The sequence below is a fragment of the Cherax quadricarinatus genome, unplaced genomic scaffold (genome assembly GCF_038502225.1).
Source record: "Cherax quadricarinatus isolate ZL_2023a unplaced genomic scaffold, ASM3850222v1 Contig448, whole genome shotgun sequence".
Taxonomy (NCBI): Eukaryota; Metazoa; Arthropoda; class Malacostraca; order Decapoda; family Parastacidae; genus Cherax; species Cherax quadricarinatus.
In genome coordinates, this window is record NW_027195474.1 from 97,501 (window position 1) to 116,283 (window position 18,783).

The window sequence follows — 18,783 nt, forward strand, 5'->3', positions numbered from 1 at the left end:
AATGGTGAAACCAATTAAAATCAAATTTATTTTTGTACTATATTTTCCATTCTATCACACGAGACCAAATAAAACGTGAATACAACCTTAAAGCCGTACGAAAATAGACCGCTAAAAGGGAAAGCCAATGGCTGACAACTCCGTTATTTACGGTCCAATTTCTTTCATTTTTGGCGTACGTTAAGGAGCCTCTTTTCGTCGTACGTTGCCCGAGTTTCGATAACGTATTCCGACAAATGACCGAGATCCAATTCCCTACGTCGAGAGCGAGAGCCCCCTCACCAGTGTCAATTAACCTCCCCCGAGGCCCACTCGCGTCTGTAAGCCAACAATCGACCGAGCGCCTGCTCGTATCTGCAAAAACTCGCACGTGGGTGCAATCCAGAGTAGAGGTTCCGCTGCACTTTTAACAACCCGCACCTTCTAATCTCCGACCTACAAACTCTTGGCATAATATTCACTCCTCACATTTCTCTCACACACAACAACAATAACAATAACATTTCCACTGTCTGTCCCCAGTCTCCTCCTTGCTACAACATTTACAATCCATGCTTCACACCCATATAGGAGCATTGGTACTACTATACTCTCACACATTCTCTTCTTTGCTTCCATGTAAAATGTCCTTTGTCACAACCCACTTCCCCCCCCTTTGTTAATTTTATGGTTCACTCCAATATTAAATCCAAACTTTCATTAACTAAATATTTTATTACCCATATCTGTATAAATTACTAAATTTAAAAAGACAAACTTTTGTTTTTCTTTTTGGGCCACCCTGCCTTGGTGGGATACAGCCAGTTTGAAAAAAAAAAAAATAAATAAATAAAAATATCACCTTGTTCTTTCCTCTCAACACACTTCAAATGAACACAACTAAAAATGCTACAAAAAAATTTATTCAAATTAACATTTAATAATTGTGCACAAAAATATGGACCGTAAAAATACGACGTTTTATGTAGTTCCGCCGTCGCAGTCCAACGGTGCATGAACCGCTGTATGGCCTCTCCTCGCTCGCCGACATACTCGTTTACTGACGACTCGCAGTTGCGACGGGCTGTCCGAGTCGGTGTCGCGTGCCCTACGATGACTCGGTTTGCAGAGACGGGAGGCGGGTCATCTCGACGTTGACCGTCTCGATCTTCTTACGGCCGCTCGATACGCTAGCTGTTAAATTCTCCGAGACTATGTACTGTTACAAATTTGCATACTTGATTGTGCGCCCCATACTACAAGATATAAATGCAACAACACTTGAAACAATCAAATAGAAAAATAACAATGCAAGTTCATTGTAAATTGGTTAGTGATGGACTTCATTATCGAGCAAACTCCAATAAAATTCTACTTAATCGTGCACCCCATAATACAAGATAAAAGTGCACCAGCACTAACAACAGAAAATGTATACAAAAATACAAGAAATACAAAACAACTTCACAATACAAACTTTAGCTCTTGTGTTCATCTGTGTTTAAATTCTCAGTCTCTCGTGGCAGTTTAATTATGAAATGAATAAACTCGGCCGATCGTGACGACACTAACAGATGTGTCGTTGGGGGGGGGGGGCCCAGTGACACCATTTAGGGAGTGAAACCAAAGAGCCTCTAAAGAAGGTGACACTAAGAACATAAGGAGGAACACTGCAGCAGGCCTACTGGCCCATACTAAGCAGTGCTGCAGCAACATAAGAGAAAAATCCTTTGTTTCTATAGGCTATTATAGGGAAAATCAACGATGCCGTATGATAAACTACGATAAATCGATAATTTTATTTGTGACGTTTTGGAAAAACCCTTAATCGCCCTGGCATCACTATGATCAGTCATCAGTGACGTTACATACTGTGTCTGCTGCACCGCCCACCAGTGAGTTTGGTCCAGGTGGTGTATATGTGGCTGGATTAAACAGACAAAAGGTCAGGTAATTATCACATTTTGACCTTTACTTTTGCTTGAATGTTAAAATGGTATACAATACCGACAGGTTGGTAGATAAGACACATAGGCAACTTTATTCCAAAATAAAGTTGCCTAAATGTTGCCTTTACTTTTGCTTATTAGTGATATCAGTCATGTTCGTGAATCAAGATATATGAACGGGTGAGAACTGACATTCACGAAATGATGAAATAACCGTGGTACGTAAGAACGTAAGAATGGAGGAACACTGCAGAAGGCCTACTGGACCATACAAGGCAGGTCCTTATCAAAACTATCCCTACCCAAAACTTTCCCACCACATGTATAAGAACATAAGAACAATTACAACTACTACCACCTCTACTTGTACCACACCTCACTCAAAGCCTATATATACCCTCTGTGTCCATGTATTGTTTGCATCAGCTTGACAAAGTTCCTGGAAAGTGAAACGTTGCCCCTCTCTACTTTGTATTGGACTGAAGAAGCCATTGTGTAGCAAAATGTTTCCTTAATAAATATTCCCATATGTTGCATAAGTGTCTCAATCTTCAACTTGTCAGTTTTCAAACCATTTATCACAGTAGTGAATGTATATGCCACTGTACATAGGCTTGTGCTACATGAAAAAACCAAAACCTGTATCTGAGAGGTGGACATTAACATCAAGGAAAGGAAACAAGGAATAAGATTCCCACTTAAGACACATAAGAAAAGAGGAACACTGCAGCAGACCTGTTGGCCCACTTTGTATTGTACTGATGAAGCCACACAGTGGCTACAGTCATGAGGCCAAAGAGCAAAGATGTCATCTACATACACCACTTTCCTTGTATGAGTGAATATCAAAATGGTATACAATACCGACAGGTTGGTATGTAAGACACATAGGCAACAGTTAGGCAACTTTATTCCGAAACGTTTTGCCTACACAGTAGGCTTCTTCAGTTCTTCAGTCGAGTGCATCTTAGACAGGGATGTTTAATGTCACCAAGGTTCTTTAATACATTTATAGATGGGGTTGTAAAACAAGTAAATGCTAGGGTGTTCAGGAGAGGGGGTGGGATTAAATTATGGGGAATCAAATACAAAATGGGAACTGACATAGTAGTTACTTTTTGCCAATGATACTGTGCTTATAGGAGATTCTAAACAGAAGTTGCAAAGGTTACTGGACAGGCTTGGGAGTGTGTGTAAAGGTGCAAAGTTGAAAGTGAACATAGAAAAGAGTAAAGTAATTTTTTTTATTTTTTTTTATTATCACACTGGCTGATTCCCACCAAGGCAGGGTGGCCCGAAAAAGAAAAACTTTCACCATCATTCACTCCATCACTGTCTTGCCAGAAGGGTGCTTTACACTACAGTTTTTAAACTGCAACATTAACACCCCTCCTTCAGAGTGCAGGCACTGTACTTCCCATCTCCAGGACTCAAGTCCGGCCTGCCGGTTTCCCTGAACCCCTTCATAAATGTTACTTTGCTCACACTCCAACATCACGTCAAGTATTAAAAACCATTCGTCTCCATTCACTCCTATCAAACACGCTCACGCACGCCTGCTGGAAGTCCAAGCCCCTCGCACACAAAACCTCCTTTACCCCCTCCCTCCAACCTTTCCTAGGCCGACCCTTACCCCGCCTTCCTTCCACTACAGACTGATAAACTCTTCAAGTCATTCTGTTTCGCTCCATTCTCTCTACATGTCCGAACCACCTCAACAACCCTTCCTCAGCCCTCTGGACAACAGTTTTGGTAATCCCGCACCTCCTCCTAACTTCCAAACTACGAATTCTCTGCATTATATTCACACCACACATTGCCCTCAGACATGACATCTCCACTGCCTCCAGCCTTCTCCTCGCTGCAACATTCATCACCCATGCTTCACACCCATATAAGAGTGTTGGTAAAACTATACTCTCATACATTCCCCTCTTTGCCTCCAAGGACAAAGTTCTTTCTCCCCACAGACTCCTAAGTGCACCACTCACCCTTTTCCCCTCATCAATTCTGATTCACCTCATCCTTCATAGACCCATCTGCTGACACGTCCACTCCCAAATATCTGAATACATTCACTTCCTCCATACTCTATCCCTCCAATCTGATATCCAATCTTTCATCACCTAATATTTTTGTTATCCTCATAACCTTACTCTTTCCTGTAGTATTCACTTTTAATTTTCTTCTTTTGCACACCCTACCAAATTCATCCACCAATCTCTGCAACTTCTCTTCAGAATCTCCCAAGAGCACAGTGTCATCAGCAAAGAGCAGCTGTGACAACTCCCACTTTATGTGTGATTCTTTATCTTTTAACTCCACGCCTCTTGTCAAGACCCTCGCATTTACTTCTCTTACAACCCCATCTATAAATATATTAAACAACCACGGTGACATCACACATCCTTGTCTAAGGCCTACTTTTACTGGGAAATAATTTCCCTCTTTCCTATGTACTTTAACTTGAGCCTCACTATCCTCGTAAAAACTCTTCACTGCTTTCAGTAACCTACCTCCTACACCATACACCTGCAACATCTGCCACATTGCCTCCCTATCCACCCTGTCATACGCCTTTTCCAAATCCATAAATGCCACAAAGACCTCTTTAGCCTTATCTAAATACTGTTCACTTATATGTTTCACTGTAAACACCTGGTCCACACACCCCCTACCTTTCCTAAAACCTCCTTGCTCATCTGCTATCCTATTCTCAGTCTTACTTTTAATTCTTTCAATAATAACTCTACCATACACTTTACCAGGTATACTCAACACACTTATCCCCCTATAATTTTTGCACTCTCTTTTGTCCCCTTTGCCTTTATACAAAGGAACTATGTATGCTCTCTGCCAATCCCTAGGTACCTTACCCTCTTCCATACATTTATTAAATAATTGCACCAACCACTCCAAAACTATATCCCCACCTGCTTTTAACATTTCTATCTTTATCCCATCAATCCCGGCTGCCTTACCCCCTTTCATTTTACCTACTGCCTCACAAACTTCCCCCACACTCACAACTGGCTCTTCCTCACTCCTACAAGATGTTATTCCTCCTTGCCCTATACACGAAATCACAGCTTCCCTATCTTCATCAACATTTAACAATTCCTCAAAATATTCCCTCCATTATCCCAATACCTCTAACTCTCCATTTAATAACTCTCCTCTCCTATTTTTAACTGACAAATCCATTTGTTCTCTAGGCTTCCTTAACTTGTTAATCTCACTCCAAAACTTTTTCTTATTTTCAACAAAATTTGTTGATAACATCTCACCCACTCTCTCATTTGCTCTCTTTTTACATTGCTTCACCACTCTCTTAACCTCTCTCTTTTTCTCTATATACTCTTCCCTCCTTGCATCACTTCTACTTTGTAAAAACTTCTCATATGCTAACTTTTTCTCCCTTACTACTCTCTTTACATCATCATTCCACCAATCACTCCTCTTCCCTCCCGCACCCACCCTCCTGTAACCACAAACTTCTGCTGAACACTCTAACACTACATTTTTAAACCTACCCCATACCTCTTCGACCCCATTGCCTATGCTCTCATTAGCCCATCTATCCTCCAATAGCTGTTTATATCTTACCCTAACTGCCTCCTCTTTTAGTTTATAAACCTTCACCTCTCTCTTCCCTGATGCTTCTATTCTCCTTGTATCCCATCTACCTTTTACTCTCAGTGTAACTACAACTAGAAAGTGATCTGATATATCTGTGGCCCCTCTATAAACATGTACATCCTGAAGTCTACTCAACAGTCTTTTATCTACCAATACATAATCCAACAAACTACTGTCATTTTGCCCTACATCATATCTTGTATACTTATTTATCCTCTTTTTCTTAAAATATGTATTACCTATAACTAAACCCCTTTCTATACAAAGTTCAATCAAAGGGCTCCCATTATCATTTACACCTGGCACCCCAAACTTACCTACCACACCCTCTCTAAAAGTTTCTCCTACTTTAGCATTCAGGTCCCCTACCATAATTACTCTCTCACTTGGTTCAAAGGCTCCTATACATTCACTTAACATCTCCCAAAATCTCTCTCTCTCCTCTGCATTCCTCTCTTCTCCAGGTGCATACACGCTTATTATGACCCACTTCTCGCATCCAACCTTTACTTTAATCCACATAATTCTTGCATTTACACATTCATATTCTCTTTTCTCCTTCCATAACTGATCATTTAACATTACTGCTACCCCTTCCTTTGCTCTAACTCTCTCAGATACTCCAGATTTAATCCCATTTATTTCCCCCCACCGAAACTCCCCTACCCCCTTCAGCTTTGTTTCGCTTAGGGCCAGGACATCCAACTTCTTTTCATTCATAACATCAGCAATCATCTGTTTCTTGTCATCTGCATTACATCCATGCACATTCAAGCATCCCAGTTTTATAAAGTTTTTCTTCTTCTCTTTTTTAGTAAATGTCTACAGGAGAAGGGGTTACTAGCCCATTGCTCCCAGCATTTTAGTCGCCTCATACGACACGCATGGATTACGGAGGAAAGATTCTTTTCCACTTCCCCATATACAATAGAAGAAATAAAGAAGAACAAGAGCTATGTAGAAAAAGGAGAAAAACCTAGATGTATGTAGTATATATATATGCATGTGCATGTCTGTGAAGTGTGACCAAAGTGTAAGTTGGAGTAGCAAGATATCCCTGTTATCTAGCATGTTTATGAGACAGAAAAAGACACCAGTGTAGACAGCCTGTACTGTCTGCACAGACAGCCCATGCTGTCTGCCAGCTTAGTTCATATTTCGCGCCACTCAGGTGCTGCCCTCTGTAGCCAGGCCTCTAGGTAGGCACGCCAGCCTGCCGGCCCATGCCTCTCCCTCACTCACACAGCGGCCTAGCAGGAAGATACAGGTACTCCCAGCTCTCTCTCGTGGGCATGGCCCTCCCGGGCCATGGGCACACACACACAAGCCTGTGTAACCCACTACGACTTAACAATAAAGTAATCAGCCTCCGAAGAAGTGTATCATTCACACCCCGCTTACAGTCCACCAAATAACCTCGTTACCAGCAAAGTAAAGTAATGAGGGCATCAAATGATTTACATGAAGAAAAATTGGACGTTAAATTGGGGAGGAGTATGGAAGAAGTGAATCTTTTCAGATATTTGGGAGTTGACACATTAGCGCATGAATTTAGGAATGATGAGGTTAATCGTAGAATTGATAAACGAAAAAAGGCGAGTGGTGCACCGACGAGTACGTGGAGACAAAAAATGTCATCGACGGAGGCAAAGAAGGGACTGTATGAAATTATAGTGTGTAGTACCAACACTCTTATATGGGTGTGAAGCTTGGGTTGTAAATGCTGCAGCGAGGAGGCAGTTGGAGGCAGTCGACATGTCCTGTCTAAAAGTAATGTGTGGTGTGAATATTATGCAGAAAATTCAGAGTGTGGAAATTACGACAAAGTGTGGAGTTAATAAAAGTATTACTCAGAGGGCTGAAGAAGGATTGTTAAGGTGGTTTGGTCATTTAGGGAGAATGCTTCAAAGTAGAATGACATGGAGAGCATATAAATCTGTAGGAGAAGGAAGGCATGGTAGAGGTCGTCCTCGAAAAGGTTGGAGGGAGGGGGGTAAAGGAGGCTTTCTGGGCGAGGGGCTTGGACTTCCGGTGAGCGTGCGTGGGCGTGTTAGACACGAGTGAATGGAGATGAATGGTACTTGGAACCTGACGAGCTGTTTGTTATAGTGCGAGCAGGGTAATATTTACTGAAGGGATTTGGGGTAACCGGTTGTTTTTATATAGCCAGACTTGAGTCCTGGAAAGGGCAAGTACAATGCCTGCACTTTAAAGGACAGGTGGTTTGGGATATTAGCAGTTTGGAGGGATATGTTGTGTATCTTTATACATATATGCTTCTAAGCTGTTGTATTCTGAGCACCTCTGCAAAAACAGTGATTATGTGTGAGTGAGCTCAGTGTTGAATGATGATCAAAATATTTTCTTTTTTGTGGATTTTCTTTCTCTTTTGGGTCGCCCTGTCTCAGTGGGAGACGGCCGACTTGTTGAAAAAAAAAAAACATTAATAATCACTCTGGAGTGATTTAAATGTGAGCTACCAAACCTGTACAAAATATGTATGACATTAAAACCACTCCTCAGCAATTAATATTTTTATGATTATCACTAATATTATTAGTAGTACACTGTAGCATTATTTTATTATTATTATGAGGATTTTAAGCCATACGAGAACTTGGGATGTGGAAACGGGCAGTGCAGCGTCTCGGTGTCAAATATCTCGGTCTCCTTCCTACAGCCACTCCGTACATTAGCTTTCACTGTCTCCAAGACTACACATACTTGTACAAAAGTCCACTTTATATGCATCCCATAATACAAGATGTCAGCAAAAAAGAACATCTTGACTTCACCTCAAGCAAGTGCCAAGAAACAAAGACTCTCGAGCTCGAGGTGAAAATGAAGATTATAGACGAGTATGAAGCTGGTTAGAAATTACAAGTGATAGCCAATGACTTGAAGCTGGGACATTCTACCATTCCCACTATCTTGAAGGATAGAGATAGAGTGAAAGAGGCAGTGAAACCATCGACGGGATTTCCAGCCGTAATAACTGGGCAACGGAAGAGTGATAGAGACGCCCGAATGAATAAAAACTGACATGTGTGGAGAAGTATTAGAGGGCATGCTAGGCTCCATGAGAGAGAGAGGGACAAGGCACCAGCAATTTCTCTCAGTAACTCATGCTTCACCATCATGTACAAATGTGTAAGCTCACAGCACTATAAAATATTGTATAATTATACTATTATCATCGATAAACATTATCTACCCATCATAGGTATAACATAAATAATTTACAAGCATGATAAAGACATCCAAATGAATAAAAACTGTCATTACATAGAGAGGTATTGAAGGTTAGAAAACCAGGATAAAAACAAAATAACATTCACCATAACAAAAAACATTACACACCTCGAGGGTTGCAATACAAACTCACTCTTACCCTATGCAAAGACTGAAAAAGTGCATTTTTCTCAAATAAATTATTTTCCCACGCAATTGGCCATACACACATCTCCTGGAATATCTTGGAAGTATGTAAATCGTCGACCTATTTCGCATTGTATTACCGTCAATAAAAACGGATTGAGAGGAATTTCCCGGCAAACGTAAAACTGGACATTTCAATTTTGGGCAGTGACATTTTTCAAGTGTCAGTGAGGGGCGATTCCTCGATTGGGGACAAATCGTTTACCGACAGGGTCTTGGGCCCTTGACTTTGCCGTTACTCGGTCGTTAATTGAGGAGAAGCTGTATTAAAAATACACCTACCGTCCGACTTACGACCTGCTCGACTTACGACCACTCGACTTACAACCGTGTTTTTTATGCCAAATTTCTGGGAAATAAACCACTATTTGTGTTGTACACAGTGTTTATCCAAAACCTTACAGTATAAAATACAGTACTAACAGCATAAAAAGTAAAGTAAAACATGAAATACCAAAATAAAACAATAAAATAAAGTCATTACAAAAATGTTTTGTTGATATTCAGTAGTAAAGTTCGACTTACGACCATTTCGACTTACGACCGGTTTCTCAGAACCAAACTCGGTCGTAAGTCGGATGGTAGGTGTATACACCAGACTTGTAAGGTCAAAGTGCTTATTACCTGTAGAAATACAAAAAAATACTTGATATTTCTGGTTTCTTCTCACCTCTTCCCAAGCTTGATAAACACCCCTGAAGCTGGCTGGCTGGCTGCTTGACGCTGTGGAAAGTGCCGCGGTTACCGTGAAGAAAGAAGATGCCTCGCTTCTCTGCTGCCTTGCATACGCTCGTGTACGTGCATTAGTCGTGACCAAGATTGTATTCGCATCCATAAACGTACAACTTGTCTGAAAAAAATGTGAATCTGACAAACTACAACATCTATAATTAACATTTTACAGAACAGTAATTTTTCAATGAGAGCAAAAATTCAAATGTTATATAAACTGGATTTTATGTTTCAATGGACAGGTGGGGGAGTTATGGTTTGGATAGACATTCACTCTGTCAAGTACCAGACAGCCCCACTTATACATCAGGTTAGGTTCCAGGCTACTGCTGTAAAACAAAAATATCTGTAAAACCATAGTCCTTTTTTTTTTTTTACTTTCAAATGCATATAAAACCCTGACAACATGTCTATACTATCATATATTAAATGGGCAATGAAAATAGGTAGTAGGTTGGTAGGCAGCAACCGCCCAGGGAGGTACTACCGTCCTGCCAAGTGAGTGTGAAACGGAAACCTGTAATTGTTTTACATGATGGTGGGATTGCTGGTGTCCATTTTTCTGTTTCATAAACATGCAAGATTTCAGGTACGTCTTGCTACTTCTACTTACACTTAGGTCACACTACACATACATGTACAAGCATATATATATACACACCCCTCTGGGTTTTCTTCCATTTTTCTTACTAGTTCTTGTTCTTATTTATTTCCTTTTATCTCCATGGGGAAGTGGAACAGAATTCTTCCTCCGTAAGTCGTGCATGTTGTAAGAGGCAACTAAAATGCCGGGAGCAAGGGGCTAGTAACCCCTTCTCCCGTATATATTACTAAATGTAAAAGGAGAAACTTTCGTTTTTTCCTTTTGGGCCACTCCGCCTCGATGGGATACGGCCGGTGTGTTGAAAGCAGAACAAGAAAGAAAGAGAAAGATATATATATGTGTGTGTGGGGGGGGGAGATGGCCGACTTGTTGAAAAAATATACATATATATACAGTGGACCCCCGCATAACGATTACCTCCGAATGCGACCAATTATGTAAGTGTATTTATGTAAGTGCGTTTGTACGTGTATGTTTGGGGGTCTGAAATGGACTAATCTACTTCACAATATTTCTTATGGGAACAAATTCGGTCAGTACTGGCACCTGAACATACTTCTGGAGTGAAAAAATATCGTTAACCGGGGGTCCACTGTATATAGACAAGCTTTAATATTTTTTTTTTATACCAGTCGTCTCCCACCAAGGTAAGGCAACCTAAAAAGAAAAAACAAGAACATTTCTTTTTACATTTACAAATATATACAGAAGAAATGGTTACTAGTCCCTTCCTTGCTCCTGGCATTGTAGTCGCCTGTTACTACACACGTGACTTATGGAGGGAGGATTCTATAATAAGTTTTTTTTTTTGTATTAACACATCGGTCGTTTCCCACAAGGCTGGGCGACCCGACAACGAAGAAACACTCTCGTCGTCGTTCACTCCATCGCTGTCTGTCTTGCCAGAGGCATGCCTTCCCTACAGTTAAAAAACTGCAACATATCAACACTCCTCCTTCAGAGTGCAGACACTGCATTTCCCACCTCCAGGACTCGAGTCCAGCTAACTGGTTTTACTGAATCCCTTCATAAATGATACTACTTTCATCACATTCCAACGACAAGTCAAATCATAAAAACCATTCGTCTCCAATTGCTCCTATCTAGCACGCTCGCACGTGCTTGGTGCAAGTCCAAGCCCCTCGCACACAAAAACCTCCTAACCCCCTCCCTCCGACCTTTCCTAGGCCAACCCCTACCCCCACCTTCTTTCCACTGCAGATTTATATGCCCTCAAAGTCATTCCATTTTCTTCCAGTCTCTCTAAATGTCTAAGGCACCTCAACAACCCCTTCTCTGACCACTGAATAAAACTTTTAGTAACCCCACACCTCATTTTAATCCCCAAACTACAGATTCTCTGCATTATATTCACCACACATTGCCCTCAGATATGACATCTCCACCCTTCTCCTTGCATTCACGACCCATGCTTCACACCCATATATGAGTGTGGGTATAACAATACCCTCATACATTTCCCTCTTTGCTTCCACGTACAAAGTTCTTTGTCTCCACACACTCCTCGCCCTTTTCCCATCGTCAGTTCTACAATTCACGTCGTCTTCTGCTAATGAGTCCACTCCCAAATATCTGAAGACATTCACCTCCTCATCTAAACTCTTTCCCTCCAATCTAATATCCACTTATTCATTGCCTAAATTTTTGTTATCCTTATCGCTTTGCTCTTTCCTACATTTCTCAGTAGTACCAGTAACCAGTTACCAGTATCAGTAGTGACTCACTACCAACCATTTGTGTCAATCATTTGTTATTCACTGTTGCATCTGACCTTGGCATGTTTTTGAATGCCGCTCACTCCTAGACGTCATTCGTGAGGCAGTCTAAAGATAGGGAGCAGAGATGGGCGAGCGGCATTCAAAAACACGCAAAGGTCAGCCGCAACAGTGAATAACGAGGGATTCACACAGACGGTTGGTAGTGAGTCACTACTGACACTGGTAACTGGTATGGTACTACTAAAACATTCACTTTTAATTTCCTTCTTTTACACGACCTACCAAACTCGTTCACCAACCTCTGCAGCTACATTTTTAATTAAAAACTTGTTGCCACTGGGAGTTGGCTACATGTATTATTTCCATGGAGAATCGCTAAGCCTGCAGAGGTTATTCAGTAACCGACAAACAGCATGTAATCAGACTTTATATAAAATAGTGGAGGGCTGTTTCAATTCCTTAAATCAAAAGCCCTTCAAGATATCCACTTAGAGGGTAGTTCACAATGCAAAGAAACACACACACAAAAATAAAGATAATAAATGCCCTATATTTTTAGTGTGTTATTGAGGTCCTCTTCAGCAGACTCCTGAAAAAGACCTCTGCAGCGAGGCAAAATATATGTATGCTATTCGTAAGACAAAGGAAATCCTACAAGAGACAAAAACAGTAAAAATGGTAGTCAGTATATGAACACCTCCAGATAAAGTATTTATTATGCTATGTTGTACTATTCTTATATTCTGTCTTATTTATTCCATGCAGGCTATTACATTCATTGCAAAGTATATACTTAACCTGCATGGGTCATATGGACCTTAGAGAATGGAAGGTAATCAGGTCTGATGCCAAGGGGGAACAAATCTTTTAATGGTTCTGGTTATTACCTTCCCCATGGCCAGTCTCAGACCAGGCTTCCTAGCTAGAAAATGATGTGTATAGTGAATGTAAGCAGAGGTTTTCAACACAAACCTGTCATTTTACCTGTTCATGAGACAAAGTACACAAGACACACCTGTCATTTTACCTGTTCATGAGACAAAGTACACAAGACACACCTGTCATTTTACCTGTTCATGAGACAAAGTACACAAGACACACCTGTCATTTTACCTGTTCATGAGACAAAGTACACAAGACACACCTGTCATTTTACCTGTTCATGAGACAAAGTACACAAGACACACCTGTCATTTTACCTGTTCATGAGACAAAATACAGAACGTCAATCCAACCTCAGTCGTAATGCCTTAATTTGTTTTTTGTATACCCTTTTTGATCATGAATATAAGCAAATAATAATTGTTGCTACTGTAGTATTAAGTCAGGCTTAAGCTTGCCCAAAATATTTTTTTTTTTTATTATCACACTGGCCGATTCCCACCAAGGCAGGGTGGCCCGAAAAAGAAAAACTTTCACCATCATTCACTCCATCACTGTCTTGCCAGAAGGGTGCTTTGCACTACAGTTTTTAAACTGCAACATTAACACCCCTCCTTCAGAGTGGTGAAGAGTACGTACGGGCATGAAGAGTCTCTGGGATGAACAAGGCTTGTAGAGTTTCCTCCATGCTGATGCATCTTGTCCTGGTGGGAAGGTGATGCTGTGACTGTTTTGAGGTAGATTCTCTCCCTCACTTCTGCTGGCCACGATGCATGCTGTAACATAACAACCACTATGACAAGATCTGACAAGACAAGTGAAAGCAAAATTTCAAAGCATCTATTAGAAATGGAAAAATGGTTGGCAAAAGCATTTCAGAATTTTTGGGGATCTTTCATCAGAGCCAAATTTAAAAAAAAAATTATAGAAAAAGGTCACATACAGGAGAGAAACATTATGATGGTCCATCCTGCATCATTGTCAACAATGAAGAAGCGATCGAAGCTTAGTAATAAGGCTCCTCCACTAAGTGCAGGTTACTGGCATATTGTTTCAGCCACAATATTTTGACTTATTATTCTCCTTTAGAAAAAAAACAAGAAAAAACAGAAGGGTCTTACCAGAGGCTCATGTTGAGAACATTTCTGACATACAGTCAAGTTTCAACATAATGAACTAATAGAGAGAATTTTCCAAGCATCTTACATCAGAAAAATGTAAAACAAAAAAAAAAAAAAAAAAAAAAGTGGAAAAAGCACTAAAGTAGGTATTCTACCTAATATAGTACACTGCAGTAGTCTGGAACCTAACCTGTTGTATAAGTGGGCCTTCCTGTACTGCAGTAGTCTGGAACCTAACCTGTTGTATAAGTGGGCCTTCCTGTACTGCAGTAGTCTGGAACCTAACCTGTTGTATAAGTGGGCCCCTCCTGTACTGCAGTAATCTGGAACCTAACCTGTTGTATAAGTGAGGCCCTCCTGTACTGCAGTAGTTTGGAACCTAACCTGTTGTATAAGTGGGGCCTTCCTGTACTGCAGTAGTCTGGAACCTAACCTGTTGTATAAGTGGGGCCTTCCTGTACTGCAGTAGTCTGGAACCTAACGTGTTGTATAAGTGAGCCCGTCCTGTACTGCAGTAGTCTGGAACCTAACGTGTTGTATAAGTGGGGCTCTCCTGTACTGCAGTAGTTTGGAACCTAACCTGTTGTATAAGTGGGGCCTTCCTGTACTGCAGTAGTCTGGAACCTAACCTGTTGTATAAGTGGGGCCTTCCTGTACTGCAGTAGTCTGGAACCTAACGTGTTGTATAAGTGAGCCCGTCCTGTACTGCAGTAGTCTGGAACCTAACGTGTTGTATAAGTGGGGCTCTCCTGTACTGCAGTAGTCTGGAACCTAACGTGTTGTATAAGTGGGGCTCTCCTGTACTGCAGTAGTCTGGAACCTAACGTGTTGTATAAGTGGGGCTCTCCTGTACTGCAGTAGCCTGGAACCTAATCTCTTGTATAAGTGGGCCTTCCTGTACTGCAGTAGTCTGGAACCTAACCTGCTGTATAAGTGGGCTCTTCTGTACTGTAGTAACCTGGAACCTAACCTTTTCTATAAGTGAGCCCCTCCTGTACTGCAGTAGCCTGGAACCTAACCTGCTGTATAAGTGGGCTCTCCTGTATTGCAGTAGCCTGGAACCTAACCTGCTGTATAAGTGGGCTCTTCTGTACTGTAGTAACCTGGAACCTAACCTTTTCTATAAGTGGGCCCCTCCTGTACTGCAGTAGCCTGGAACCTAACCTGTTGTATAAGTGGGGCCCTCCTGTACTGCAGTAGCCTGGAACCTAACCTGTTATATAAGTGGGGCTCTCCTGTACTGCAGTAGCCTGGAACCTAACCTGCTGTATAAGTGGGCTCTTCTGTACTGCAGTAACCTGGAACCTAACCTTTTCTATAAGTGGGCCCCTCCTGTACTGCAGTAGCCTGGAACCTAACCTGTTGTATAAGTGGGGCCCTCCTGTACTGCAGTAGCCTGGAACCTAACCTGTTGTTTAAGTGGAGCCCTCCTGTACTGCAGTAGCCTGGAGCCTAACCTGTTGTATAAGTGGGGCCCCCCTGTACTGCAGTAGCCTGGAATGTAACCTGCTGTATAAGTGGGGCCCTCCTGTACTGCAGTAGCCTGGAATCTAACCTGCTGTATAAGTGGGGCCCTCCTGTACTGCAGTAGCCTGGAATGTAACCTGCTGTATAAGTGGGGCCCTCCTGTACTGCAGTAGCCTCAAACCTAACTTGCTGTATAAGTGGGGCCCTCCTGTACTGCAGTAGCCTGGAACCTAACCTGCTGTATAAGTGGGGGCCTCCTGTACTGCAGTAGCCTGGAACCTAACCTGTTGTGTAAGTGGGCCCCTCCTGTACTGCAGTAGCCTGGAACCTAACCTGTTGTATAAGTGGGGCCCTCCTGTACTGCAGTAGCCTGGAACCTAACCTGTTGTTTAAGTGGAGCCCTCCTGTACTGCAGTAGCCTGGAGCCTAACCAGTTGCTCTTTGCTGATGACACAGTGCTTTTGGGAGATTCTGAAGAGAAGTTGCAGAGGTTGGTGGATAAATTTGGTAGGGTAAATAAAAGAAGAAAATTAAAAGTGAATATAGGAAAGAGTAAGGTTATGAGGATAACAAAATGATTAAGTGACAAAAGACTGGATATCAGATTGGAGGGAGAGAGAATGGAGGATGGGTGAATGTATTCAGATATTAAGGAGTGGACATGTCAGCAGATGGGGTGAATCACAACAGAATTGATGAGGGGAAAATGGTGAGTGGTGCACTTAGGAGTCTGTGGAGACAAAAAACATTGTCCATGGAAGCAAAAAGGGGAATGAGAGTAAGACACATGTGCAACATCTGGGTATCTTTATTGTAGACGTTTCGCCATCCAGTGGCTTTATCAATACAAATTCCAGGACATAACTTGAAGACAGTAGAACTATGTACAGAAGATGAGGTAATCAGTCCCTCAACCTAGGAGTAGGTGCGAACAGCACCATAGTCGTGGAGATTCTGAATCTCCACGACTATGGTGCTGTTCGCACCTACTCCTAGGTTGAGGGACTGATTACCTCATCTTCTGTACATAGTTCTACTGTCTTCAAGTTATGTCCTGGAATTTGTATTGATAAAGCCACTGGATGGCGAAACGTCTACAATAAAGATACCCAGATGTTGCACATGTGTCTTACTCTCATCTTGTCGGTATTATATACCATTCGTACACAACAAAAAGGGGAATGTATGAGAGAAAGTTTGTACCAACACTCTTGCATGGGTGTGAAGCATGGGTGATGAATGTTGCAATGAGGAGAAGGCTAGAGGCAGTGGAGATGTCATGTCTGAGGGCAATGTGTGGTGTGAATATAATGCAGAGAATTCATAGTTCGGAAATTAGGAGAAGGTGCGGGATTACCAAAACTATTATCCAGAGGGCTGAGGAGAGGATGTTGAGGCGGTTCAGACATGTAGAGAGAATGGAACAAAACAGAATGACTTCGAGAGTGTATAAATCTGTAGTGGAGGGAAGGCGGGGTAGGGGTCGGCCTAGGAAGGGTTGGAGGGAGGGGTTAAAGGAGGTTTTGTGTGCGAGGGATTTGGACTTCCAGCAAGCATGCACGCGCGTATTTGATAGGAGTGACTGGAGACAAATGGTTTTTAATACTTGATGTGCTGTTGGAGTGTGAGCAAAGTAACATTTATGAAGGGATTCAGAGAAACCAGCAGGCCGGAAAAGAGTCCTGGAGATGGGAAGTACAGTGTCTACAGTCTGAAGGAGGAGGGGTGTTAATGTTGCAGTTTTGTAACTGTAGTGTAAAGCACCCCTCTGGCAAGACAGTGATGGAGTGAATGATGATGATGAAAGTTTTTCTTTTTTTCGGGCCACCCTGCCTTGGTGGGAATCGGCCGATGTGTTAATAAAAAAATAAACAAAAAATAACTGAAGGAGGACAACAAGCTGACTTACTTAAATATGTAAGCTACAGATGCAGGTCCATACAGTGTGGGGAAGGAGAGTCACCCAGCCAGCGCACGATACAACGATGAATCAGGTTATCTGCTCCCTGCGTTGAATTCTTGTTATATCTCCAGTCTGTAAAATGATATACACTATCACTTGTACATTTTTAAATAACCTAACCTATTATATGCTACAGTACATCATTTACCATCTCTGTAAAATGTACATCATAAGAGTCAAGATTAATATTTAGTAAATGGACACAGATATAATTAAAGTGGCATTTTATTGTGACAATGTTTTGCTCTTCATGAGTTTTGTCAAGCTTTTATGTTTGACAATGGCTTTGTCAAGCTGTTATATCTGACAACAGATCTGTCAAGCTGTTATATCTGACAACAGATCTGTCAAGCTGTTATATCTGACAACAGCTTTGTCAAGCTGTTATATCTGACAACAGATCTGTCAAGCTGTTATATCTGACAACAGATCTGTCAAGCTGTTATGTCTGACAACAGATCTGTCAAGCTGTTATGCTTGACAAAGTTCCTGGAGAGCATAACATTACCACAATAAAAGGTCACATTAGTGGCATCTGTCTATTTACCTAATATTTTGTCGGTAATTCTACCATTATTAGTATGATTAATATTATTAGATTCATGGCAGTGCTAAACCCACTCTGGACATACAATGACTACAAAAGACAAAGGCACAATACCACAACTGCAACAATACACAAATAACTCATAGATAGAGAGAGAGAGAGGCTTACCATGATGTTTTGATCCCACTTGGACCATTGACAAAGTCACAGTGTGACTTTGTCAATGGTCCAAGTCAGACCAAAACATCATCATTAGCTTCTCTCCTGTATGCAGGTTATTTGCGTAATGACTACAAAATGCACGACCCATGTGTGGTTTTGTCTAACAATGGTCTGAAACACACTGTATGCTGGTGGCTTTCTTTGTGGCTAACAATATTTTACTACATGTAAACTACATTACTTGTATGCTCCAGAAAAGAAATAAAGTACAGAAGGTCCCCACATATACAGCACAGGAGGGCACCACATATACAGCACAGGAGGGCCCCACTTATGCAGCACAGGAGGGCCCCACATACACAGCACAGGAGGGCTCCACATATACAGCACAGGAGGGCCCCACATATACAGCACAGGAGGGCTCCACATATACAGCACAGGAGGGCCCCACATATACAGCACAGGAGGGCTCCACATATACAGCACAGGAGGGCCCCACATATACAGCACCTCTTCCATGTTCCACGTTTTCTTTGACTTTCAACCGAGTCATTGTTCCAC

The 18,783-nt window shown here is 41.7% G+C and overlaps 1 pseudogene; it reads right to left on the reverse strand.

Annotated features, from left to right (window-relative positions):
- The window catches only part of LOC128704526 (uncharacterized), a 106,233-nt pseudogene that overhangs the window by 76,509 nt on the left and 10,941 nt on the right, over positions 1–18,783 (reverse strand).